Source organism: Mustela lutreola, chromosome 8, assembly GCF_030435805.1.
Source record: "Mustela lutreola isolate mMusLut2 chromosome 8, mMusLut2.pri, whole genome shotgun sequence".
In the NCBI taxonomy this organism is placed as follows: Eukaryota; Metazoa; Chordata; class Mammalia; order Carnivora; family Mustelidae; genus Mustela; species Mustela lutreola.
The window spans coordinates 67,471,896-67,499,504 of record NC_081297.1 but is presented as its reverse complement, the minus strand read 5'-3'; the positions used below and the strand labels follow the sequence as shown (position 1 = coordinate 67,499,504).

Sequence of the window (27,609 nt, the reverse complement as noted above, 5' to 3'; positions counted from 1 at the left end):
CAACATGGATGGATCTAGAGGGTACTTTGTGAAATGAAATAAGTCAGTCAGAGAAAGACAAATACCATACAATTTCACTCACATGTGCTATTTAAGAAACAAAACAAATGAACAAAGAAAAGAGAGACAAATCAAAAAACAGACTCTTAACTATAAAAGACAAACAGATGGTTACCTTACCAGAGGTGGGGCTGGAAGGGAGGATGGGGGAAATAGGTGAAGGGGATTAAGAGTACCCTGACCATGATGAGCACTGAGTAATGTATAGAATTGTTGAATCACTACATTGTACATCTGAAACTAATATAATACTGTGTGTGGATTATACTGGAATTTAAGTAAATAAATAAGTAAGTAAATAACTACAAAATATCTGCACCTAACATCCTACTTACTGGAAATTTGATGCTTTCTCCCTAAGATCAGAAATAAGGCAAGGATGTCCCATCTCACCACTCCTTTCAATAATGTACCGGAAGTCCTAAGTAATACAGTAAGATTTTTTTTATAAAGGAAATGAAAGGTATACAGACTGGGAAGGAAGAAATAACCTGTCTTTGCTTACAAATAACATGACTCTTTCTGTGGGAAATCCCAAAGTATCACAACAAGAGCAAAAAAAAAAATCCTGTGGTTATAGCAAGTGATGATAGCAAGTTGCAAGATACAAGTGAATACACTAAAGTAATTGCTTTCTATATCCAAGCAATGGACAGGTGGAGTTTGAAATTTAAAACACAATGCCATTTAAAAAAAAAAATGCCATTTATATTAGCAACGAAAAGAAAAACCCAATTATAAATTTTAAAAACAGATGTACAGGATCTATATGATGAAAACTATAAAACTCTGATGAAAAAATCAAAGACCTAAATAAACGGAGCGGTATTCCATGCATAAGAAGTCTCAATATTGTCAAAATACTTCTTTCCAATTTGATCAGCTGATTCAACTCTATACTAATAAAATTCTCCACCAGCTATTTTTTTTTATATTGACAAATTGATTCTAAGGTTTATATGGAGAGGAAAAACACCCAAAGTAGCCCAGTTAATATTTTTTAAAAAGAACAAATTCAGAGATCTAACGCTATCTGACTTTAAATCTTTCTATAAAGCTGTAGTGGTGTGGTATTGGTGGAAAAAAATAGAAAAATAGATGGATGGCATAAAATAAAGAGCCCATAATTAGACCTACATAAATATAAAATATTATATTTATATTAATTATATTAATTATTAATATTAAATATAATCAACTCATCTTTGACAGAGGAGCAAAGGCAATTTAGTAAAGTAAGGATAGTATTTTTAATAAATGTTGCTAGAAAATGGTATATCTACATGCAAAAAAGAAAAAAAATCAACACAGAACTTACTCCTTTCACAAAAATTAACTCAAAATGGATCATAGACCTAAATGCAAAGTATGAAACTATAAAACTCTTAGAAGATAAAATAGGAGAAAATCTATGTGATCTTGTGTTTGGCAACGAGTTTTTAGACTCAACATCAAAAGCAAATCCATGAAGGAAAAAAATCAATAAATGGGACTTCATTAAAATTAAAAGCTTTTGCTCTACAAGAGACACTGATAAGAGAAGGAAAAAACAAGCCACAGACTAGGAGAAAAGATATTTTTAAAAGATTTTACTGATTGACTGATTGATTTGAGAGAGAGAGCTTGTGCATGTGGGGAGGAGCAGAAGGGGGAGGGAGATGCATAGGGATAGAGATCTTAAACAGACTCCCTTTAGAGCCTGGAGCCTGCCCTGGGGCTGGATCTCATGACCCTGAGATCATGACCTCAACCCAAACCAACAGTTAGTGGTCCTTAGGAGAAAATATTTATGAAACACACGAGTGATTAAGAATTTATGTACAAAAGGTACAAAGAACTCTCAAAACTCAATAATAAGAAAACAACCTAATTTTTAAAGTGGGCAAAAGATCTGAACCTTGCCAAAGAAGATATAGATGGGCAAATAAGCACACAAAAAGATTCTCAACATCCTGTATCACTAGGGAATTGCAAACTAAAACAAAAATGACACATGGATTAGATGGCCCAAATCCAAAACAATGAGGGCACCATTATACTGGTGAGGATTTGGATCAACAGGAATTCTTCAGAGCTGGTGGGAATGCAAAATAGTACAGACACTTCAGAGGACAGTTTGGCAGCTAAGATTTCTACCAATCTCTATTTTGTCTTTTGTTTTTGAACTTTAAATACATATTGCTAAGTGAAAGAAGCCAGTAAGAAAAGGCTACATATTGTATGACTCCAACTATATGACATCCTGGAAAAAAACTATAGAAACCATAGAAAAATCAGTGGTCACCAAGGTGTTTCCAGGGGAAGGCAGGATGAGTAGGTGAAGGACACAGGGTTTTTAGGGCAGCAAAACGGTTCTGTATTTTGCTCTCATGGTGGATACATGATACAAGGATACATGATGATATATGAAACCAGGAAACATGCTGGATACAAATATACATTTGTCCAAGCCCATAAAATGTACAGCAGAGTGTACCGTAATGTAAACTAAAATGATATATCAACATTGGTTCATCATTTGGAATAAATGTATCACACTAATGCAAAATTTAATAGGGGATACTTTGGAGGTTGGGGGAGGGGAAGTATATATGGGAATTTTTACTTTCTACTCAATTTTTCTATAAACCTACAACTTCACTAAAAATAGTCTATTATAACATGTATTTTATATATCACTGTATATAATGATACAACATATTTTGGGACATTTCAAAATTATTTTTATATTGCAATATCCACTGTCAGAATGAACTCTACTCTCCACTCAAATATATTATACATTTATACTTATACATTTACATATAAATTTGTGTTATGTCTCTATTTTCTTAAAGATTTTATTTATTTATTTTGAGAGCATGAGTGCACAAGTCAGGGGGAGGGGCAGAGCAAGAGGGAGAGAGAAACTTAAGCAGACTCCACCCTGAGTGTGGAACTTAACGCTGGGCTCAATATCACAACCCAGGAGATCATGACCTGAGCCAAAACCAAAAGTCATATGCTTGAGTGACTGAGTCACCCAGGCACTCCTGTGTGTATCTACTTTAAAACCTCTATTTGCTTCTCAGTGCTCTTTACAAAAAAAAGCCATATTCACTCTTAGGCTTGTAGAACCTACTGCAGTGCCTAGTCCATAGCAGATACCCAATAAATATTTGCTAAGTCAATGTTTGTTGACAGATATGTCAAATATTGAATGTAGATGACTAACTATGAATGCACCAAAATGTGCTCTCACGTAACAGACATAATTCTCCATCTTATTTATAAGGTTCTAATGACAGGCATTTCTAAACACCTTGCTGATATCAGGACACGAGGTGCCTTTAGCATTCTCCTGATATGTCAGACCAAGCACTCTGATCTCAGTTCAGCTTGTTAGAGTAGGTAGAAAATAATAAAGACAGTTAAACAGTAAGGGATACACCAGATGCGGATTAAAAGGCACAGTTGCTTATTTAAATTCTATTTCCCCAGGTTCTTGATAACAAAATAGAGAATTGCTGGAAGCTATTTAGAAGGCTTTTTAAAATTCTCAGTAGTGTGGTTATTAATACTGCCCTAACAGTATTATTATTATTATTCCTTAACAAAGAAAACACGTATTTTTCAGTTCATCTTTGAGTAAACCTGAGCTTCTATTTGAAAACAGACCAATGGGACGCCTGGGTGGCTCAGTGGGTTAAAGCCTCTGCTTTCGGCTCAGGTCGTGATCCCAGGGTCCTGGGATCGGGTCCCGCATCGGGCTCTCTGCTTTGGCGGGAAGCCTGCTTCCTCCTCTCTCTCTCTGCCTGCATCTCTCCTACTTGTGATCTCTATCTGTCAAATAAATAAATTAAAAAAAAAAAAAAAAAAAAGAGCTTTCTGGGAAAACAGACCATTGAGCTCTGCCCGACTGTTAAGAGATATTAAAAGCCATTTGGATCAACTACAATATCGATATATTGGGGTTGCAAATATCCAATTATCTATATTCATTGTAAGCACCACAAATAAAACAAAAACAATACCTAAAAGATGGCTACGAGGGATTTGGGCTTTAAGAAGCTGATTCAACGAACTGCAAAGACAGAGAAATAGAATTCGTTAAAAACTCTGTACTTAATAGAGGGTTAAAATTTACCAGGACAGGAACATGCCACTCAAGAGTATCATCTCAGCTTCCTTTCTTGGGTTTGTAAGACTCCAAAATTGTGTCCAAATTTGCCTATCAGGAAATGTCACTGCATTGCAGAAACATGTGGATTTCCAGCCAGGGCCAGACTGAATGTTGCCTAGGAAACCATGACTGGTTTCTGCTACAGCTAAAAGGGAAAATGTCTGTTCCTGAGGCAAGAAAGGCGTCAGAATTCTGTCTCTGGCCCTTCATTGGTTTCTGCAATCCTCCCTGCTTACCTGCCTTCTATCCACAGCTCCCATTTTACCCAATTCTGTGCGGCTCCTGATTCCCAGATGTTCAAATTTGACTCCTTCACTTCCTATACAGAAAGGAAAAAAACCCCTAATGACTGCAAAGTTGTTTGGTTTTATCTACATAATATTTTTATTTACTTATTTTCACCCATGTTTAAAAATCAGAATCTGTCTCATTAAAACCTTTACAACTTTCCTTTGTGAAAAACTGGAATATCTGTCAATGATTAAAACCATCGTCCTTCCTGGAGCAAGCTTCTGGGACAGAATGTCTCATGCCTACTTAAATGATACATGTTCTCTAGTTTGCCACAATCCCCACTATTCCCTATTATATCCAACAGTGAGGCTGAGTATTGGGTTTTCATTTAGCACTCTACTCTCACTTTTGTTTTTCTTCGTGGTGCAGAGGTATTTTTCTCTTCCTATGTATTTATAAGAAGTAGCAAAATGAGATAGGAGAGGTTTAAGAATTTCTGGGGAAAAAATACATTCTTTGGAGGAAACAAAGACTATTTCTTTATGTTTATTATGGAAAATGAATATACATACAAAGAACAGACGCAGCCCATCTACTCTCTTATATCTCATGTCTAATAGCTATAGCCACTGGAGTTTGTGGCTACTGCCTTAGTTCTCAGATATCTGGGTTTTCTTGGAGGGGATACTGTGCTCTGGATTTGTCACCAGTCCTAGCTTGCTATCCCATTTCCTTAATCTGTCCCCACCTACAGACCAAGGCAATCATACATCTAATAGTAAAGGTTCTGGAGGGCTCTAAGTAGCTCCTCCTCATTATCTACAAATAAGCTGATTTCCACAGATGGGCCATAACAATTCCTTCTAATTTAGCAATAAATGCTAGATAGTCCCTGATTCTTAGTATAAAAGAATCCAGATATCCTAGCTCACTTACCTCCCTAATCATTTAATTTTCTTTGTAATTGTGGTTGTATGTAGATTATGCCATAAACATCAACTAATTTAGCCAACAGTTTGGTTTTGTTGGTTTGCTTATGAAAGGGAAGGACAGGAGGGAGATGATAGGGAAAGGAACACAAATACCACTTGGTGAACTGTAAATTATCATTAGTTGGCCTCCGTCCTGGTGGGTAGGGCTCTACTTCCTCTACCCCTGGGTAATAGGCTCCTGGAGACAAGGCAAAAGTTCACTTCCATTTTCTGCACTCTGTTTAATGAATTAATCCTTCAAAAAAATCCTAGTTTTTTTTTTAAGGAGCTCGTATTTTAGAAAGGAAAGCCAGGCAACAGTCCTGTATGCAGTCCTGCGACGTTAGCCAAGGCTCAGATGTACCAAAATCTCATTAGGAGAAGGTGCAGACCAAGGTTACCCTGATGGTCTCAGACCAAGGGCCTTCAGAGAAAAGTTTTCCAGGTCCTAGGTGGCCTCCTATGGCCAAAGCATCAAGTGAGTAAAGGGCCTTGGCCTAAAGGGGACAGACTGAAGGCTAAACGGGTTTAAGTCTTTGCCCCCCAAATGTAAAAGGATTAGGATAGCCGGCTGCATTGGGTTTGAATAAGCATGCTGGATGGGTGGAGATGAGGCAGGGAGCGAGCAGCTGAGCTCCTCTGATAGCACAGAGAAGAGTCAAAACTAGAGGTAAAGGGTGTGGTCCAAGATGAAGCCCTGAGCCACTTCCCCAGGGTGGTGTGAAGACACTGGGGCCATGCCCTCCAGCTGGCTGCCGCTGCTATCTCCACCCAAGCCTGCTAACTGGAGGGCTGTTTCTCTCCAGATAGATGACGATGACCCCACACAGCAGCAAGTGGCCAAGGGGAGCTCCCAGCTCCCTTTTTCTCACAGGTGACAGTGTGGCATCCCCCTGACTGCTCTTCCTTCCTCCTCTGGACCAAGCAACGAAAGGATAGGACAATAAGAAATTCCTCCTTGCATTAGCTGGGAAGAGTGCCTCCTTCATCAGACACACCCACAACCTAAAGAATCTGTCTCAGCCCTGCGAGCTGGGTCCTAGTCCCTGGCCATTAACCCTGTCACCTATTCTTAAGTCATCCACTGAGAACTCACCCAGACAACACATTTTAGCATCTCCCCCACACCCTTTGGGACTTTCCCATTTGAAGAAATAATAAGCTCGCTCTCCAGTTTTCTTTAACAAACTAAGCATGTGACAGACAAGGTCTCAGATGTTTTCTTTGCCTATTTCCTCCTAAAATTGAAGTCTGTGGTTAAGTAAGCTCTTCGAGACCGTTTCTGCTTCAGACCGTGGGCTCACATAGCTCTCTGTATAACACCCTACATTTTGTTGTTTGTTTTTCCTGCGGAGCGTAAAAAATCAGAATAAAATTGTATATAAATGAGGTGTAAGAAATCTTCTCGGGGTCTTGCACCTGCACCTGCACCCAAGGTCAAGGGCTTCTGAACCTGCTGTTACCAAATGTACTCCTGAAACCAAAGCAGTGACATGTTAGGTGGTAAATTTGGTGCTGTGTGCTCTGCGACAGCCTCTGTTCCTGTACAGGACATAATTACACAGTCTGCTCACCTTGGCCACAATATTCTAATTCTCCTGTATGTCACTATTCCCTCCATGGCCCCCTGTAGCCATGGAAGCAGCCCCCACCGGGAGGTGTGAAGTGCCCAACTTGAGGGGAGGGCAGAGGTTAGGGGTAGGCTGAGGAGGGCTGGAACTACAAATTGACACATCCTAGCTAACCAGCCTGGGCGGACACCCTGCAGGGCTGTTTAAAAAGTAACAACTAATGGACATGCATGTGTGGAATGTAAAGGAGACGCCCAGTAGTTGACCTGAGTAATTATGGTTGCTGATTCCATAAAATGAGTTAATACAAATTATTAACATTCTGAGTACTCAGTTGATGATCTACTCGGTATGTGTTAAGAATGATACACTCAGGGGGGTACCTGGGTGGCTCAGTGGGTTAAGCTGCTGCCTTCAGCTTGGGTTATGATCTCAGGGTCCTGGGATCGAGTCCCACATCGGGCTCTCTGCTCAGCAGGGAGCCTGCTTCCCTCTCTCTGCCTGCCTCTCCATCTACTTGTGATTTCTCTCTGTCAAATAAATAAATAAAATCTTTAAAAAAAAAAAAAAGAATGATACACTCAGGATGTATCTGTGGTTTCTCTTTGTGATCTAAGGGAACCCAGATGCCTTGTCAGTTGGGATCTTCAGACCTCACTGAGGGAATGCTCTGTAGGTCTTTGACGAATACACCTGATTAGGAAAGACAGGAGTCTAAGTATTTTCAGAAAAAGCCTGACATGATGTAGTAGGTTGAATTCAGCTTCTGAAAGGGAAATGAAATGGTAAGATATGCATCTTAGAAAGAGCAAAGACTGCAGGTTAGAGAATGGGACAGAGGAAGAAAAGAACACATGTGGGAAGATAAATTAGGAAGCCACAGCCAGATTTCAGATTTGAACTAAGGCAGCGGCTGTAGGGGGAAAAGTGGAATGGTGACAGAGTGGTCTAGAGAGGAGAATCTCCTTTACTCCTGATGGATGAAGGCAAGGAAGGAATCCCAGATGATCTTGCAATTTCTATTATGGAGCAATTAGGTAAATACTGACTTCACTTACTAAGAGGAGGCACAAGCTTGAGGAGTAATATAATCAGTTTAGAATTTACTTTAAATTGGATCTTTACATCGTCACCGAGTTTATTCATCCACGAACAAAGAGGCATTTCTTTCTTCTTAGCTATTTTTGTCATGCATTTTAAAACTGCCCCATGATTTAACTACCATGCATCACCAAGAGTAAATGCATATATAAAAAATAAAGTCTTTTGTTCTCATACAAATATATAAGGTGACTGAGTCTACAGTTAAGCAACACCCAGAAATCATGACTAAGAAAATAGGATATTGACATAGGGCTCGAAGATTTACAGTCAGGAGTCAGTGAAACTGGTAAACATCAGATTCGGAGAAGTGAGTGATTGATAGTTCTCCATTTTTTAAAGATTTATTTATTTATTTTAGAGAGCATGTGAGAGAGAGCATGAGCAGTAGGAGGGGCAGAGGGAAAGGAATAAGGAAGATCCTTGAGCAGGTTCCATGCTGAGCAGGAGCTGGATGTGGGGCTTGATGCCCCGGACCCTGAGATCATGACCTGAGCCAAAATCAACAGTCAGACACTTAACAGACTGAGCCACCCAGGTACCCCTTTATTCTCCATTTTTATTTGTTTGAATATATTTCAGAGATCCAACTATAAAATATTAAGAAAGGGCACCTGGGTGGCTCAGTGGGCTAAGCCTATGCCTTCAGCTCAGGTCATGATCTCGGGGTCCTGGAATCGAGTCCCACATCATGCTCTCTGCTCAGCTGAGAGCCTGCTTCCCCCTCTCTCTCTGCTTGCCTCTCTGCCTACTTGTGATTTTTCTGTGTGTCAAATAAATAAAAATCTTTAAAAAAAAAAAGAATGTCCTAAAGGAGAAAGAGAGGAGGGTAACAAGACATCAGTGGTGACATTGGCTTTGTAAATGGTAACTTGGAAAACTATTTAAAAGGTCTGCTCTTTTATTGGTAGAATGGAATAGTGATATACAACTGATATAAAACAATTTGGAATAATCATTGTAATTCTAAAGCAAAAATACTCGTTTGTAAAGAGTTTGATCAGAAGTCCTTTTCCCAGTGCTATTTTCAGTCATTTTAATATTTTCAGTAAAATTTTTATTTATTTACTTATTTTTAAAGATTTTATTTATTTATTTGACAAAGATCGCAAATAGGCAGAGAGGCAGGCGGGGGTGGGGGGGAGGGCGGGAAGTAGGGTCCCTGCTGAGCAGAGAGCCCAATGCAGGACTCGATCCCAGGACCCTGAGATCACGACCTGAGCCGAAGGCAGAAGCTTTAACCTACTAAGCCACCCAGGAGCCCCCAAATTTTTATTTTTTTTTAAAGATTTTATTTATTTATTTGAGAAAGTGAAAGAGAGAACACAAGAGAGGGGAGGGAGAGGGAGAAGCGGCTCCCCACTGAGCAAGGAGCCCAACAGGGTGCTGGATCCAGGATCATGACTTGAGCTGAAGGCAGACAGACACTTAACCAACTGAGCCACCCAGGCATCCCTTTAGTGACATTTTTAAAAACCCTTTTCAGTAACAGAAGTGATACCCTCACATAAGGCCATAATTGCATTTCCAGCAATGAATTATAATCATCAGCTTCCATTTTTTCCTCACTTAACTGTGACCTCCTGTACACAGAGACCATGTCTTGCTTGACCAAGCACTGTGCCTGGCCCCGCTCTTCCTTCCTCCTCTGGACCAAGCAATGAAACTCTGAAATGAAACTCTGGCGCTCAGCCAGAGTTTATCCAGTGAGGGAAGAAAGGAAAATTAGCATGCATCAAAAACATGAAGCAATGTCTGCCTTCCTGGATAAAGAAACCTCATGTTCAGCAATCTAGCAGTTAATATCTCTGAAAATATCGGAACTTTTTCTTTATTAATGTAGCATGCCCAAATTTCAGATAGCTGTGAAAATAAAGAAAATTACTGCATCCACAATCCCACCATGCAGATACAGAAGCATTTTGAATACAAGTTAGCATTTTGATTCAGGGAAGAGTAGTATAAGCACTGTTAGAATTAATTTATAATGTACTTAAAAGCATGCATTTTCTGAAATACCCAGATTTTTTTTTTAATTGACAGTATTGTGGATAGCCCCCTCCATTATGACAACTTGAAGGAAAAGACATTTTAAAGATAACGTGGTTTGTTGTTTTTTTTGTTGTTTTTTTTTTTTGACAGAGAGGCAGAGAGGCAGGTAGAGGGAGAGGGAGAGAGAGGGGGAAGCAGGCTCCCTGTTGAGCAGAGAGCCCAATTCGGGGTTCGATCCCAGGACCCTGAGATCATGACCTGAGCTGAAGGCAGAAGTTTAACCCACTGTGTCACCCAGGCACCTCTTAAAGATAACTTTTTAAAAATTCTTCTAGGATATTAAATCATTCTACCTTTTTTTGTACCTTCCTTGTCCCCCACCGAAATTTATGAACTGTGGCTCTGGGATGAGGAGCCTGAGACTCAGGAGGCCTGATCCTTAGTCCAAGCTCAGTGGCTAGCCTAGCTGGGATCCGGGCAGTTGCTAGACCTCCTTGAACCTCTCTTGGCCCAAGACCCTGTCATCTGACCCACTTGCCAAGTCTGTTCTGGCAGGGACAGGGCCACATTGGTCCACAGAGCTAAACCAGCAAATGGGATCCTTGTCAGGTTTACATTTTATTCAGTAAAGCCTATTTTTATGTAACTGAAGCATGGATATATGTATACTAATTTCTAGAATAAACTGAACATTTACTAAGTGCCAACCACTCTGCTTAGCACTTTACATATTCAGAATCTGCCCTGCAGGATTTGGGCCAGAGAAGTTAAGTAACTTTCCCAAAACCACACAGCTTGCACATTTCAGACTTGAACTCACATTTTCTGCCTGCAAAGGCCATGCTCTGAACCACTAAGCTATAGTGTTTATAGAGCAGAAGAGAGAAACTGCATAAAACACATGAATTCTAAAAAAGTCTATAGAAAATTTTAAATAAAAAGTCCTGACATAATGGGCTCTTCTATAAATTCACCTCTCATTCCATCCATCCCCGTGAAACCACTAATTTGGCTCTTCTCAACCTCCAGCTTCCCAAACTCTTTAACTCCAGCCTCACTCCTCAACAACACCGAAGTGTGCATGTACGGACTCTGTGCAGAACTGAATTCAGCCACTAAATTGAACTCACGACAGGTTTTAATCCAGTCTCAAGATTCTTAGTTTACTATCAGAGAAGACTTCGTACCTCAATAGAAACAAATTATTCATGTGTGTTTAAAAAGGCTAAAAGTTGGGGCGCCTGGGTGGCTCAGTGGGTTAAGCCGCTGCCTTCGGCTCAGGTCATGATCTCAGGGTCCTGGGATCAAGTCCCGCATCGGGCTCTCTGCTCGGCAGGGAGCCTGCTTCCCTCTCTCTCTCTCTCTCTCTCTCTCTGCCTGCCTCTCCATCTACTTGTGATTTCTCTCTGTCAAATAAATAAATAAATAATCTTTAAAAAAAAAAAAAAAGGCTAAAAGCAAGTGCTTTGAAGGGAAATTATCAAGAATGTGCAGACTGTTTCAAGTAATACAAAGGAAACACACACTGTTTTGTGATTTGCCAAATTTGATGCTTTTTTAAGGTAGCCACTCATAGATTTGAACATAAACACACAGCAGTTTGCTGAAATGAGTATATTCTAAGTACATTTTTCGTAGGTTGGTTTTTGGCCTGCTTGAAGCACTCCATTCCAAGGAGGTAAGAAAAATAACAATGTTCCTGGAAATAGAAAATACGAATTAAGTGATATCAGCTCATATAAAGATCAGCCTAAACTAATCTGTGGCTGGAACTACTAAAAGAGCTGTTACTATTAAAGGAATATCATTTTTATCTGATACTTGTAGTATTTTTTTAATGTCTAAAATATTTGTCTTTTATGGGTTTGCTTTTAAATAATCATAGTTTAAAATACATTATAAATTTGTAAGGGCATATTAACATACATTAATGGGCAACAAAAGGCAAAACCGTAGGCCTGACTAAATGCAATTTTGCCTACTCTGCTATGGGCATCCCATTGGGTTGAAACAGATCAGAGAAAACCAGTCCATGTCGAACACTCCCAGTCCGAACAGGGGCTCCCAGCCTGCAGTGGGCCTCCATGGTGCTCTGTTGTTACAGCTCCCTTCATCTCCCGGATGATGATTTCATACCTTTTTCTCGATCATCAAACCTCTAGTTACCTCTAGGAACACCTGCCTCAGGTTCACTTTCAGCTGGTGACCTTGACTTTGCACCTATTTCATTGGGAACATAGCAGTCTGGAAAAACTCTGCAAGCTCACACCTACTCAGACAGCAGCCTCAGGCCCCGGTACCCAGCCTTTTCCCCGCTGTGTGCTCCTAGCCAAGGCCAACCCCTCCTCTTGGGCACTAGATCCCAACCCTTTCACCAACATTGCTTCTGCATCACCTGGTTTTCCCAATTACTTACTTACTTCCCCAATTACTTACTTATTCCTTTAAGCCTACCAACATACTATTCTTATTCCCATCTTAAAAGAAAATAAAATTCTATTTACCTCCCTTCCCCCTTGTGGAGGAAGAAAAAGTGTCCTCTGTCCTTCAAGAGTCTTCTGGGTGATATGAGAATTAAATTAACATGAAACAGATTAACAGGGCAAAAAAAAAAAAATTCATATGCACAGAGGTCTCGTAGATATGGGACCTAAGAAGTACCAAGGTGGGCAGCTTTTATACTGTCTAGACAAAGGAACATAAGTTTAGGAGGAACTGGGAGGACAAAGAAAACTTAGGTTGGGACCATCAATTAGCAAGGAATCTAAATAGAATTTGGGCTGGGGTGGTAAATTAGCAAAAGTAACAAGGTTTGTTTATGGAGGCTTCTTCGGCCCTGAATTCCCTGCCTCTGATGATAAGGTCGTCTCCCTCCCTCCTGGTGTCGGGAGGGTACCTTTCACATGGGAGATTTATAACCTCCTTTCTAGAGACCTTGGACGGTCAGACTGTTTTTATTATACAGGCTGTTTCTTACATAACGTTCATTAAAAATAATCCTTATACCATTGTGGCATATTTTGGGGCATCCTGCCCTGGGCTCCCACACTTTCTGGCTAACTTCTTATTTTCTACTTCCCTTTATTTACAATGAAACCCCTTCTCTGATTCCCCTCTCAGTCTTTCTTAAGCGCTCAAAGCAGCCTTTGTCCCTACCACTCAGCCAAGGTCACCAGTGTTCTTCACAACCAATCATTGAATATCTTATTTGACTTAGCAACTATCTCAGACACAGTGTGTCTTGAGTCCTCCCTTGAAACACTCTTCCCCCTCGGCTTCCAGAACCTCCCACTCTCCTCCTTTTCTTCCTGCTTCACTGACTCTTCCTTCTCAAGCTCCTGTATGAGTTCTTCCTCTACTGTAGGTTTCAGTTTTCAAACCCCTTTTCCTCCCTAGCTTCACCTTCTCCACCGGTGACAGTATCCAAGCCAAATGGATACCTCCAGCCTGGCCCACTCCCTCCAACTCCAGACCCGTATATCGAAATCCCCATTCAACATCTCAGTGTAGATGTATACAAGGAATCTCAAATGTAACAAGCCCCAAATCAAACTCTTGTCTTCCACCTCCCAAACCTGTTTCTCCTAAATGTTCTCCATCTGAGTAAATGGCAACTTCATCCTTCCTGTTGTTCAGGCCCAAAACTACAGAGCTAGACTTGCCTTCCCTCCTTTTTCTCATACCCCCTCTTCTCTCCACAGAGAAATTCTACCACCTCTATTTTCAAAATGGGCCCAGAAAACTGACAGCTTCTCATTTCTCAGCTGCATCACTCTGGTTCAAGCCTCAACCCTTGTACTATACACTAACCTCCGAAATAGTCTCTTGGCTTTCACTCCTGCTCCACACAGTCTGTAGTAGATGGTGGGAATTTTCTGCCCAAACCCCTCACAATGACTCCCAGAGTAAAAGCCCAAGTCTTTTCAATGGTCCCCGACCTACTTCCCTTTCTTCTCTGACTCCATCTCCTGTGTCTGCCTCTCTTGTTCACTCTACGCTAGTCATACTCATCTCTTCATTGTTCTCTCTGTTCAGAGCTTCCTTCCCCCAGATTCCTATATGGTACTTCCACCTCCTCCCTCTGGATTTTGCTCAAATGGCAAAGGGACTTTTATCCCTTCGAGGTTCTCAGCTGGGTCTCTGTAACAAAAGACAGATTGACTACAGAAAAGCATACATATTAGCCAGAAGAGGGATGCCTGGGTGGCTTAGTCGGTTAAGCATCTGACTCTTAATTTCAGCTCAGGTCATGATCTCAGGGTCATGAGATCAAGCCCCACACCAGGCTTGATCTGTGGGGCTCTGTGGGGAAGTTGCTTCTCTCTCCCTCTCTCCCCTGTGTCCCGTTTTCTTGCTCTCTCTCTCTCTCTCAAATAAAAAAATAAATCTTAGGGAGGAAGGAAACAGAAATGAAGACACAAAGCAAGGTTAAGCCTGAGTGTTTTTCACTCTGGGTTTGATGAAGACCGGTAAGACAGATGGTACCAGCTAAGGGTTATAAACTGGGGGAACTTAACAAAGCCTGTTTGTTTGGATTTCTCTCTGAGTCCTGGTGTCTTTGGAGATAAGGACACCGCCACTTTCTTCAGGGTTAGAGGAGGGCCTTGTGACCTGCCTCAGGAGAGGCCCCAGGGTCATTCTAGCACCTGCCATTTCAGAAGCCCCTTTGGCTTAAAATATTGGGCATGCTGTGGTGCTGTATTCTCGGGTGGTGGGTCTCAAACCCCGTCACTACCCCATTTAAAATTCCAACCCACAGCCCCTGCATCCTCCCCATCCAACAATCATGTTCCTCTTCTACCTAACATTTTCTTTTACTTACTTATTTATTTAGTTATTTTTCAGTTGTCTGACTTCCCCAACCAAATGTCAACTCCTTAGGCCTAAGGCTTTTTGTTTTGTTTTATTTTGTTTTAAATATGTTATTCACAGCTGTATCTCTAGCACCTAGAACAGCGTCTACCACAATTACTTACTTACTGAATGAAAGAACTAGTGGATGGGCCAGATAGTGATCTGGACATATATTATCATACATTACTATATACCTGGCACTCTGGGTCTATCTTCTCATTTAACCCTTGCATCTAGGTAGTGATTGTTCCTGTCATTATTTTGCCGACGAGAAAAATCAAGCCACAAAACTGGTGACTACCAACATCATGCAGCCATTAACCACAAAATTCGTTACCAAACCCAAGTCTGGGTGGCCCCAAAGCTCCTGTATTCACAGCTTCATAGCTCTGGCTTCAATTCACACCATCAACAGATAAGCAGTCACCGTATCTCAAATCCATATCAAGGTTTAAGCAATCCCCAGATAGTTCTGAGGGCCATGCCCCTAGGCATGAACTTCACCTAACCCCTTTGCACAGCCTGTCATGAGCCACGTGTTTTCTGTAACGTTTCAAACATCTGGATATTCGGACCAACCTGGACGACCCGTTTACCCAAGACTTTCTGCAGGTTAACATCTGTTCCAAGCGGCGTTCGTATTCTTCTTTCCAGACATCTGCCTGCAATAAAAAGGGAAGTTGACTCCTTAAGAAGAAAGGAAGAACAAAATACTCCCGAGAGCTACAGGTGATGGATAGAACAGACAAGAAGCCCATGACCGCATCACCTCTGGAAGGACAAATGAGGGTGGGAACAAATAAAGAGAAAGGTACACTCATATGACCTGTACCTTTTGAAGTTCTGTGCCATAAGGATTAAGGACCTTCTGAAAATAAGCAAAATAACAATGGCAGTGTGCCCTGTCTGTCCTCCCACCCAGAGGGCAGTGAAGCGGACACACCCGACGGTCCTACCCCACAGTCCCACCCCACAGCCCTAAGTGTACCCAGGCCCTGAGCACTCAGTCAAGGCAAAGTCATTTGGGTTTGCTCCGGGCCTCAGTTCCACCATCTGCAATGGGAAAGATTAATGATTAGGGCTTGCCTGACTTGATAAGCGGGGCCTCTTGTGAGATTCTAAGTGTAAAACCTTCTACAAACATCTGTATTCCTTATCATTTAGGGGACGACCTTAGGTGGCAAAGAAAGCAAGCCAGCTCACGGAGTGACGGAACACGAAATGGGACCCGAAGAGTAGCAGAGTATACTGTCTCCATATACCGTAATAAGTTCCTAGAAGTAAGAAAATCGGTGGAAAATCTGCTGTTTGGTCTCAGACAATTTTATTTTAAATGCAAAGAGGATAAGCAAGATTATCTTCTGCATCATTCCAGATCCTCTGTTCTTTGGTCTTAGAATTACACCAATTCTGATCATCTTCCCCTAAGACCTCACAAGGCCCTTCACTCTCACGATGCGCAGACGAGCTGGAACCTGGAGAACTGCAGAGATTTGAAACTTCATTTCTAGAATCAAATAATGGCCAATTTTCAGTTATGTAATACACGGCTCTGAATTTTAAAATGCTGAAGTCACCTAATGAAGTCATTAGGTTCTAGATGCAGCCTTGCCTTGAGACACGTAACGAGTGTATGAAAAACCATGGGAAAAAAATGCAAAATAACCTGATTTATGGTTATTGATGAGAGAATAAAAACAATGTGTGATGGGTGGAATTCGTGAGCCACACACTAAGTATTCAACAAAGTAATGTGAACCGACATTTCTCAAGAAGGGGCAGCTGGGCTGCTTTTATAGGCCGGTTGACCCAAACAGCACAGTATTAAAAAACAAACAAATAAACAAACAAAAACTAAGTGCAGAGGGCGTGAATTTCTGAACTGTTTTGGAGCTTATTACTTGGTGAGGAAATGCTCAGTCCTAAAGTGTTGAAAACACCATAGACGGTTCACAGTTTGGGGAAAAACTTTTTTTAGAGCTTCATTTCTTCCTTTTTCCTTTCTTCTGATTCTTTCCCTCCTTCGCTTTCATCGTGGTATTTGTAGGAAGGGGGTATTTTTTGGCCTCCAAATCATGTCCTTTCAGACCCCAGAAAACAAAGCCAGGTGCTTATCTTAACCCAGGGGAAGACCCCGCCCCCTCCCCCCCGCTGCTCCAGTTCCCTGGGGGTTTCCCCAAACCCCTGTGGAAGGGGGGGGGATCAGCAGGTCCTTGTGTGTCTGCCAGGTTATGAGCTCACTGGGTCCTGTCATCCTCTGTGGCCGTTGCCTGGGCTGCTCCTCCACATGGCCTTGGAGGGTCAAGGGAAAGGATTTGAAAGCGCCCATGTAAACCAATGCAGCACACAAAAGTGCAGGATTATTACTATGAAAAATTAATTAGAAAAGGGGGCGATCTTCTCATCATTTCCCTTTTCTCATTTCCTCTTTCTCTGCCCTCCCCGCCCATCTTTCTCTCCTTCCCCACTCTGCTTTCTCAAGGGGGAACACACACAAGGTAGGAAGAGCCCAGGGTCTTGAATTGTTAAGACAGAACGAAGTTTAAGAGTCCATATAAACTACGCCCAAATTACTGAGAAATGTGAAATGAAAACCAGCTCAGCCCCAGATTCCAGGAAAATGCTACATTTGGGGTTTACTTGACACTTTGTGTTTTCACATGGGTCATATCTTCAAGCTTTGGTCATTAGTCTTCCGCTTCCTAATGCAAAGAAGTAAATGCTGACTCGTGTCATTTGCCTCAGATACCACCGGAAATGGCATCTTCTCCCCAGCCGCTGGCTTGCGAAACTAGCAGCACGCAGAGGTGAACTTATCTGCCTAGCAGCCGGGGCTCTGGGCTCTCCAAACCTGGCCCTTGGATCGACAGCGGACAAAGGAATCTGTCCAGGGAAGAGATCTAGAGTCAACTGAGAGGTACACTTTTATCACCAGTTACTTTAATGAGTAAGTACTTTGCAGTTTTCCCATTTGATTTTAAGCATTAATTTCATATTTCTGAGCAGCCTTTCTTAGGCTTCTCCCTTTTTGGGCACTTATTCTAGAGCGGAATCACCAACCTAACCCCTTCATCCTACCCCCACTTAACTGGACAGCCGGAACAAGACAAGTGTTGTTTTGTAAGGAGAAGGATTCGTGATTGATAAACTACTCTATCTCTGAAAACGTACAGTAAAGAGAGACAGACAGTTGTGAACAAGAGAAAGGACAAGAAGCATCTGTTGTCTATGCAATCTTGTAGGTTGTGGTTGACCACAGAGGCTTGGCGTCAGTCTTGACTTCCAGCTCTGCTTTTTATAAAACAGATGACCTTGGGCGGATGATTCAATCTTCCAAACAATTTTTCGGGTATGTAAAAAGGAGAAAAGGATAATACCGATGTCACAGGGTTCTTAGGAGGAGTGAAGAGATAATTGAAACATGGAGCACACGGGGTGATGTGGATACTAAACATTACAGAATAACAGGTGAAATTAGCGTTTCTAAATAATAAACTAAGGCCTCCATTCAACCGGAAAGCTCTCTTAACTAGTGAAACCCATCCCTCCCACGTGCTAAGGTGGCTCAGAATAACAATGATTAACATTTATAAAGTTTACAGAGCATCTCATCTGATTTCCACAATGAACCCTAAGGTAGGCAGTTCCAGGCTGCTGACCTGATTTTGTTAGAAGGGACAGGGGAGAAGTTGAGAGCAGGGCTGAATGTGACAGTAGGAAAAGCAGCTCAGGGGTCCAAACTTCTGCTGAAGGGAAGAAAACATGACTGGGGAAAAGCCAGTGTCAGACGGAGTGCAGACATTCCTTTCTCCAACTGAATTTCTCACCCCTTGGACCTTGCCCCTCTTCTGGTTCCAAGCCATAGCGTTCGGAACGGGCAAAATCCTCAGTCCTGCTGCCAGCACCCAGAGCAGTGGGAACTCAGGCCTTCCAAGAACTTTCTACAACATAGTATGACGAGGGAGAAGGCAGACAGAGACTGACTCTTAGAATTCCCTTTTCAAATTCAAACCCTTTTTTTCTCATAGAAGCACTATTGCATTCAGATACTACATTGTTAACAAGAATAACAGCAATAATAAAAGAATCTCCATTTTAAGAGCTTTTGCTCTTAAAGCATTGGATAAGCACTGGAGGCCATTTCTCCCGTTTAAAAGCTAAAAGCTGAAGTGAGCATCTCTCACAGAGATAAAGCGAGCTCTGGACATAGCGAACCCCCAGCCTGCCAACTCGGCCTCACGTTCACATCCCCCCTTCAGTTGGCTTTTGTGGCCATTCCTGGAGACAGAATTTTCAGAATCCAACCTGTCCATCAGTTGAAAGCAACTTCGTCATCACTGGCTCCCCCTCCCCCTTCCTTTCAAACCGTGGGAACTTTCTGTTCAACCACCGGTTAGGATCTGGAGTAGTCTGCCTAAGTCTAAAAAACCTGAGGCACAGAGAGCTTTAGCGCAGCACTGACTTTTCCATGGACTCACAAGGAGGAACAGTTAACTATCAGTGATCCGAGCGCACCTAAAGTTAACTTCATCCCCGCTCTGTCTCCTCAAAGGAAAAACTTAAAGCTGTGTACAAAAACATGGCTTTGTTTTTCAACGGAGAATGAAAAGGAAAACGAGATGCAAATATTTTTTTTCTAGATAAGACTATTTTTTCCTCTCCATCTCCACTAATATTTACGGCTGGGGTTAAAAGCTCAGGCTATTTCCTCCTAAAGAAACAAAACAATATCTGAAGCTGATCTCATCCATCAGAAGATTCATTGGCAAGGACAGACCAGTTCTGTCATTCGCTGGCTGGACAGCCCTGGGTGATGTACATAACCTCTCCAAGCCTCAGTTTCCTTCTCCATACAATGGAGAATATAAGACTTTCTACCTCACCAGGTTGTGGGCAGAGAGAAGACTTGAACATAGTAACTGCTCAGTGAATACTAACCAGTATGCGGAAGGTATTGGGCCGCAAGGGATAGCAGGATGGGTGAGACCCACCTCTGCCATCCAGGACTAGGCTATACCAGGTTCGGAGGACACATGGATGGTTAATCATAGTACAAACTAGAACCAAGTGCTCTCTAAAGTGGGTCACCATTAGAACCAGATTTCTCTAGGGGAAAAAGACTTTCAGACAGACCTGCATTCAAGCTGGATCTTAAGGCAGAAACAGAATTTCAGTAGAGGAAGGGGCTAGGGGACACGGACGCTAAGCCACAGAGCAAAGACGAAGAGATGAGAAAAAGCTCTCTGGGGGTGCACGGGCTCCAAAGCTCATCCACAGGGGTCGGGGAGCTGCAAAGGACGAAGGGTCATCTACTAGTTTAAAAAACAAAGTTTCTCATTACAAAATGCTGGGAGTTAGGCTAGCATACCAAATGAAAGTGAAGGCAGTAAAGTCAAAACCCTAGATGATCACCTTTTAGGTTAAGCAAACACAACCTAACAGACCATTTTAGAAGTCTTTCAAAGTGAAGACACACTTCTTTAAGAATTAAGAGGAATTAATGGAAAGTTTAAAAAAAAAAAAAGTTCATCATAAAATCTAAGAAAACAGAGGTGAAATTGGTCACTGGGCTCAGCTTCCCAAAATAGATTGCAACATCCTCCTCCCTAAAGCCTATCCTCAAGAATTACATCTCATTTTTTTAATGCCAGGAAATAGTTGAACTGTTCTCCATCCAGGCTCTCATTCAAGGATTTTGAGATTTTTCAGGAATAGTGGAAGCAGCCGCGGTCATGAACCATAAAAAATCCCTTGATACAAGCATTTCAGAAACAGAGGTTATTTCCACCTGGTTCTCCCCAACCACTGTTGCCCCATAAATGATAACAGCAGCTCTCGGAAAACGGGAAGCAAGAATACGCCGCCGCCATTCCCACAGATGATCAGTTCTTACCTTTAGGAAGATTGTCCAAAGGTCACAAGAGAATTATCTCAGGAATTCACCCACAGTTTGATGGTAGGATAAATGGGCGTCTAGAGAATTTGAAAGTGATAAGAGGCCCACACAGACGGTTCCTTCTTGCCCCCTCTCCCTCCCCGCCCCCTGGGAACTTTATTCTACTCACCTGAATAGGTCTGGAACTCAGGAGAAAAGTTTGGGCTGGCTAAATGCGTTGAGCACTTAAAAATGCGGCAGACCTCACGCTAATGGCTTTGTTCAAGTAACCCTCAATTCATAATATTGTTCTCGTTTTGTTGATGAGGGCTCTGAAGTGCAAAAAAATTTTACTTAACCTGCCTGGGGTCGCAGAGGCGAGCAAGCAGTGCAACCGGATGTAAACCCAGGGGGCTGACTCCGGAGGCCCCCCTCCGAGCCGCTGGGCTTTGCCACAATTCAGGAGTCATCTGCATACAAATGGTGATTGATAAGGAGACCGAATAATTTGTTTCCATCCGAAGTGGGACTTTTTTTGGTCGGGGGAGGGGTGCCCTTAAGAACTGTGCAGGGTGAACGGGGCAGGGGGCTGGTAAGCCAGAACCGTGTAGGGCAAATTGAGAAGTGAGAAGTGTGATCACCGTGTTGACGGATGCCGTGAGACTGGACGGACTTACTGAGGGAAAGAAGGTTGAAGAAAAGAAGAAAGGAGACGATTAGTGGGTCCCGAGAGAGACCAACAGTTGGGGAATTGTCCGAGAAAGAGAAACTGACAAGAGGATCCTGGGGGAGGTGAGCCGGGAGACAAGGGTGTCAGTCTCGGGCAGTTATCCAAAGGGAGTCACCCTGGGGGACCCTGGCCCCCTGAGGAGCTGGGAATGAGGCTGGGGTGATAAGGACTGGGGGGGGGGGGGCATTGACAGGGGCGGTGGGGAAGTCACTGGTCATTTACTGACCACCATTTCTGTGGGTTGGTGGAGTTAAAAAGCAGCATTAAAGTAAGAGGAGGAGTGAGTGGGAGGTGAGGACCCAGCCACAGGCAGTGCAAACAACTCTTTTTGAAAGTGGCCTTGAAGGGGAAGTAAAAGATAGGACTGTCTGGAGGTGGAGTCAAAGAAGTTTCCTTTCTTTTCTAAAGCAAGAAACCAGAATGTGTTTAGTGCTTAAGGGAAGGGATCAGCCGAAGGAGAGGGGAGAAAAAGTAGAATGCGTAATTATCCACTCTCCAGGGGACATTCTGGAGCAGAGTTCCTGAGAAGGTGGAAGGGCGAGCCACCTGAGCTGAGGAACTACCTTTACACCTGAGGAGGTAAAGCTCTGCCCCTGTGGGAGAGAGGAGATGGGGAGTGTGGGCTGGAAGGGTTCCACGGAGGGAACAGGGAGCGAGGTGCTGTCTGCAGGCTTGGGGTTTTTTCCGGGGTCCCTGAGGGGAGAGGTGGTTGTGCCCAAGGTTTAAAGGTGCCTAAGGCAAGGCAGGCACCGTACTAGGCCCTTCAAAGACATTGATGTGATCTCTTTTCCCTCTTCACTGTTCAGTGCGGTAGGCGATCTTACTTACCCTTGTTTGACACCAGAGGAAACGGTGGCTCAGCACTGTGGGCAGTCAGCCCAAGAGCTCACAGCTGTTTGGGGCCAGAGTCCACGTCTATCTTCATTGTCTGCTGGAAGGGAAAGCCCACTCCCTGCCTTTCCGTTATCTTGCAGTCTCGGGGAGTAATGGGAAGGGAGTTAGCGGATGTCGTTTAAATAATGGTTTGAGACCAGAATGTGGAAGTTCGTCAAAGACTGTACAGGATAGAAATCCTATTTTTGTTTATAAGAACTGCTTTGGTTTTTTAAAATTTTTTCAAGATTTTATTTATTATTTATTTGACAGGCAGAGATCACAAGTAGGCAGAAGCAGGCAGAGAGAGAGGAAGGGAAGCAGGCTCGCTGCCGAGCAGAGAACCGGATGTGGGGCTCGATCCCAGGACCCTGGGATCATGACCTGAGCCGAAGGCAGAGGTTTTAACCCACTGAGCCACCCAGTTTAAAATATTTTTTAACTCTAAATATTTAAAATATTAAAAATTTAAAATACTTTCAAACTTTAGGAGATCCTTTCGTAAAACAAGAGCTGTTACTGGTGTTGCTTTTTAGAATATGTGCTACCGAAGCGAGCACTTCGTGTTGCTTTTTAATGGGTCTCTTTGAATAAAGGCTCCATAAGTTTATCTTTCTTTTTTTTTTGGAGAGGTTACCTGCTATGCACCCCCACTTCATTCGTAAAGGATGTTACCTATGTTTCTTTTTAAAGTCCATGGGAACATTTTCTGTTAACCTATCACTATGGGAAAAAAATATGCTCCCTTATGGGTTTTTAAAATTTTTTTTAAAGATCTTATTTATTTATTTGTCAGAGAGAAAGAGCAAGTGAGCACAAGCAGGGAGAGCAGCAGGCAGAGGGAGAAGCAGACTCCCTGCTGAGTTGGGAGCCCGCTGTGGGACTGGATCCTAGGACCCTGAGATCATAACTTGAGTCCAAGGCAGACGCTTAACTTAGCCACCCAGGCGTCACCCTCCCCCCCTTACAGATTTTTAAACTTGGTAACTTTCAGACTCGTAAAGCATGTGAAATTCTTCTGTGGGTATTTTGTTGCGAAAGAATCACAGATTTTAGGTGGTGGCTCTGGAGGGATGGTGATGATACTGGAATAGGTCTGCAGGGATTCTTGCCTTCACAAGGAAAACTTGTAGTTATGTGGAACCCACTTTGAAGTTTCAGATTTCCATTTACATCACGTGTGTTTGAGAGGTTAGACGTGGTGAGGACTCCCTGAATAGGCAAGGTAGAAATATGGGCCATATGGTAGGGTTGGGTGATACCGGGATGGGGTAGAGGAAACCTGACAGTAGTTAGTGGGGGAGGGAGATGAGTCAAATTTGCAGAATGACAGCTGTCAGGGCCCCATATAGACCCAGGTGTACTCTAAATTTTTGCTGAATTAATTAATTGGACTGCCCAGCTGAGAGCCCTCTTTTAGGGAAGAGGTTATTTGGAGTGGGGGGATTAGAATTGGACTTGCTCCTGGCTGTTAAGTTGCAAATGATTTGCCATTATTTACCATAGCACCTCACAATACTTTGTGCTTTTTATTTTATGTGTTTTTTTTTTAAATTTACTCCTAAAACCACTTTTTAAAAATAGTAGGCCTGCATTATTTCCCCCTTTTTTGCATTCTATAGAAGAGTATGTGTTAGCTGACTTGGCCCAGAGCAAAAGATGAATTTCTTGAGCAATCAGCAAACCTCAGGCCATTCGTTAAGCTTTCCCAAAGAGAAGTTTGAATTGTTTTTCTTCTTTGAAAACTTTATATGGCATGCAATTTAATTTTTGACAAGTTGAAAGCCTACTTAGAAAAAACTAAACATATGCCAACACATTAAGGCGAATTCCTGAAAAATTACTGTATTTGTACCATCTATTCCATTAAAATGTAAGGGAATCTTGGAAAGTTCAGAACATTGATTTGATTACCAAAAATGCAGTTAGAAGGAAGTGAACTATTTATAGTCCCAGGATAATGTTGCCTTAAGATGGTTAGTCTTCTGCAAGAAACTTTTTAAACTAGTTACAGGTACTTCCTACAACTAATCAAGACAACATCCTAATCGTTAGGGATTACCTCTGATTTAAGACTTCATTGCAGGGTCTCTAGGGCCACTGACCTATTTCTGTGTCTGTTTTCCTGTAACTAAAGATCAGTAAGAAAAGAAAAAAAAAATTAACCTAATTTCTGCAACAATTGATTAATGAGAAGCAAATGTTACATGTTTGGTATGTGATAGTTATACAGCAATAGTCAGTGATTTATAAGTCGTGGCTTATGACGCTATTAAAAAATTAATTACCCCCAAAGAAATCTAAGAAACATGCTTGAAAGTCATTTATTATAGTAGTAGCCATTATTAATGTATGTTTCTGTCAGAGCTTTAGTCAAAGTCCAAATAGAACCCATGGAACCAGCTTAAAAATATGATTTCAGGAATCACCACGAAACTCTTTAAAAAAAACAAAAAGGTGTTAATTTGAGGTTGGAATCGCAGATTGCAAGGCTCACGGGCCCATCCCCCCCCCTTTGACTCCTCCTGCAGGCTTCCCCTCTTCATTTGCATTCATCCTTTGTAGCTGCTAGCACCTTCCATATTTGCCTCTTATGTATCCCTTCCCTTGCTTCTGCTCTTAAGAGACTGGCTTTTCACACATAGTCCTTCTACCTGGTACAGTATCGGGTTCACAATGATCTTTATTGAATGAATGAGTGAGTGAGTCACTCTTATTTATAAAATCGCGACCCAAACTAATAAGTGAGTTCAGCAAATTTGAAGCGAAGAAGCAAGCCTAGGCTTGAAAGACCAGTAATCTGTTTTCAAATCCCTCTTTTGTTTCAGTTTTTTGGAAATAAAAAGAGCTCTGAAAATGAAACTTACCAACCTTTGTTTTTAGAGTTAGCTCTGATTTATTCTTCATTCACCAACCCCGACCCCCAAGCACTTTGGTTTTGTTGGTTTTTTGTTGTTGTTGTTGTTAATGCTATTTTTTTTAAGATTTTATTTATTTATTTGTCAGAGAGAGAGAGAACGCGCACGTGAGCCAGCAGAGGCAGAGAGAGAAGCAGGCTCCCTGCCGAGCACGGAGCTTGATGTGGGACCCTGGGATCACGACCTGAGTGGAAGGCAGCCGCTTAACCAACTGTGCCACCCAGGCCTCCCTTGTCGGGTTTTGTTATGTAGTGCTTGGTATCTTTTAGTTAATCCTGTTACAGTCAGTGGTGCTCTTGATCAAGAATTTCATGAATTTCCTTTTCAGTGTAACTTCTAACTAGAGTGCTCTTTCCAGTCATTTCCTCCTCCCTTCTTTTCCACAGTCTGTTCTGCTTGCCTGTGCCACCACAGAAGAACAATGAGAAATTCCTAGGGAGACCTTTTTGCCCAGTTTTGACTCCGAGCTCTTAGCACATTATCTGGGTGGGTTAAGTTCCCTGGTGGGGACACAGGGCAGCCAGGTTTCCTCACACACTCAGAAGGCCTAGGAGTCTACAGAATTGTGTTTTGGTTATTCTAAAATCCAGGTCACTTATTTTGACATGTCTCTTGGTAGAGATTAAGGTAGGGGATGAAATATGTATACTCTTACTCATAGTCCTCTCCCCCCACCTCCCCTGTGCACATAAACCACCTCTCCTGGGCAGGCAGAGGAAATGGTTGCCTGCCTGTGCCTTGAAGACACACCAAAGCACTCTTCTGTCTTGTCTTCAAACACCTCCCTAACAGGAGCCAAGCTTTTCCATTCAGACCAGCCTACTAGGCATTCTGCTATAAAGGAGCGCTCCCAACAGAGACCGACTTTGGTGTCGGTGGTTTTAAATTTTAGCTCCATCACATCGATGTCCTTCCCTATAGATTGGAAATGATAAAAATTATCTCGTAAATAGAATTACATTTGTAAAGCAGCTGGCCTCCGGTAGCCATTCAACAAACATTCATTTTACTTTATTTTGAAATCTTTCCCTTGGATTATCTCATTGGCTCAGCACAGAACCCTGCTAGACAAACAGGACAAACCCTGTAAATCCGCCCCCCACCCTTAATAGTTGATTAACCCGGTATTTTGAAACTTGCTCCATAATTATAACTAACTAACCCTTATCCATGCTTACTACTGGTCAGGGATTGTTCTAACCATTTTATATTGGGTCCTCCCGTGAAATCTGAAGCGGACACTCCAAAAGTCCTATTTTGCAGATGAGGAAAATTGAGGCAGAGAAAGACTAAGTAAGTGCCCAAGGATGAAGAGATGGTAAATAGTTGGGATTCACACCCAAGTAGTGTTGCTCCCAAAGCAGTGCTCTTCACCAGTATACTTCAGTTTCTCTGTTTCCCACAGCATCTGAGTGGTGGATTGGACTCCCGCCTATGAGTCCCAGTCTAGAGGGCCACCAGGTTATCAGAGCTGCCCACTCACCGCAGGGAGAGTACTCCAATGGAAAGGGATGGTGTTCAGTATCTTAGGGGATGAGGCCCAGGTTGGGAGCAGAGTGCCAGCCCAGAGAGAACACACGAGTGGCACCATGAGAACCCGGGGAAATTCTGGGAAGAGGTTTTCCCCTTCCCGTTGCACCTTGGAGACTGGAGTCTGGGGCAGGGGAGTACTTTTGTTCACAAAGCCCCTGAAAGTCCTCAGCACCTGTTTTCTGTGTTCATGGCCCTTAGCACTTTGTGTCATAGTTACCACTGACTGTTTCTGATATGCTCCTGAAGGGAGCAGGTTGTACTCATTTTTATACCCCCTCTGGGGAGTGCCAAGTAGACACCTAACAAGTATGAGAAATCATTCCAAAGGAACATGCCTGAGCCCCAGAGGGATCTGGAGTTCGCTTAAGGTGTTATTTTGTTGTACTGCAATGAGCTCTATCCTCTTTTTAAGCTTTTTTTTTTTCTTTTTTCTGATAACAAAAACATTGGAATGAAGATTCTTTGGGGGAAAAATAAGCCAGTATTTTCAACTGTTCTCTTAGGGCAACTCTTAGAGACCACCCATGTTCATATTTTTATTTTTGTACTTGTACCCATTTAAAACCACAAATAATATAGCTTTGATAAACTGTAATTTAATAATAGCTATCCATCCACCCCTCTTAAAATGCCTACTGATATCTAAAAGCCTACGAATATCAAGCCACAGTGGATTTTATTGGCTTCTGTGTAAGTGTGAGTGGATGCCGTATTCTTCCCCATGTGAGATCTGTT

At 42.3% G+C, this 27,609-nt stretch overlaps 1 protein-coding gene and 1 long non-coding RNA gene across 7 annotated transcripts in view; one reads left to right on the top strand and one right to left on the bottom strand.

Moving 5' to 3' along the window:
* The window catches only part of LOC131838842 (uncharacterized), a 65,099-nt gene extending 42,449 nt beyond the window's left edge, over nt 1–22,650 (bottom strand). For 2 of the 4 annotated variants that reach the window (XR_009356708.1, XR_009356707.1), the window contains exons 1-3: nt 22,379–22,650; nt 21,011–21,290; nt 15,525–15,607 (exon numbers count right to left, since the gene is read on the bottom strand). This is a non-coding gene — a long non-coding RNA (uncharacterized LOC131838842). Of the gene's footprint in view, nt 1–15,524; nt 15,608–20,838; nt 20,919–21,010; nt 21,291–21,776; nt 21,864–22,378 lie in introns of those variants that run through there. The other 2 variants (XR_009356710.1, XR_009356709.1) reach the window with 2 other exon arrangements.
* The window catches only part of PCED1B (PC-esterase domain containing 1B), a 39,951-nt gene that overhangs the window by 9,383 nt on the left and 2,959 nt on the right, over nt 1–27,609 (top strand). The window contains exons 3-4 of one of the 3 annotated variants that reach the window (XM_059185560.1): nt 17,691–17,892; nt 22,050–22,129. The gene's annotated coding sequence lies outside the window, so the exon portion shown is untranslated. Of the gene's footprint in view, nt 1–17,690; nt 17,893–21,289; nt 21,613–22,049; nt 22,130–27,609 lie in introns of those variants that run through there. The other 2 variants (XM_059185561.1, XM_059185562.1) reach the window with 2 other exon arrangements.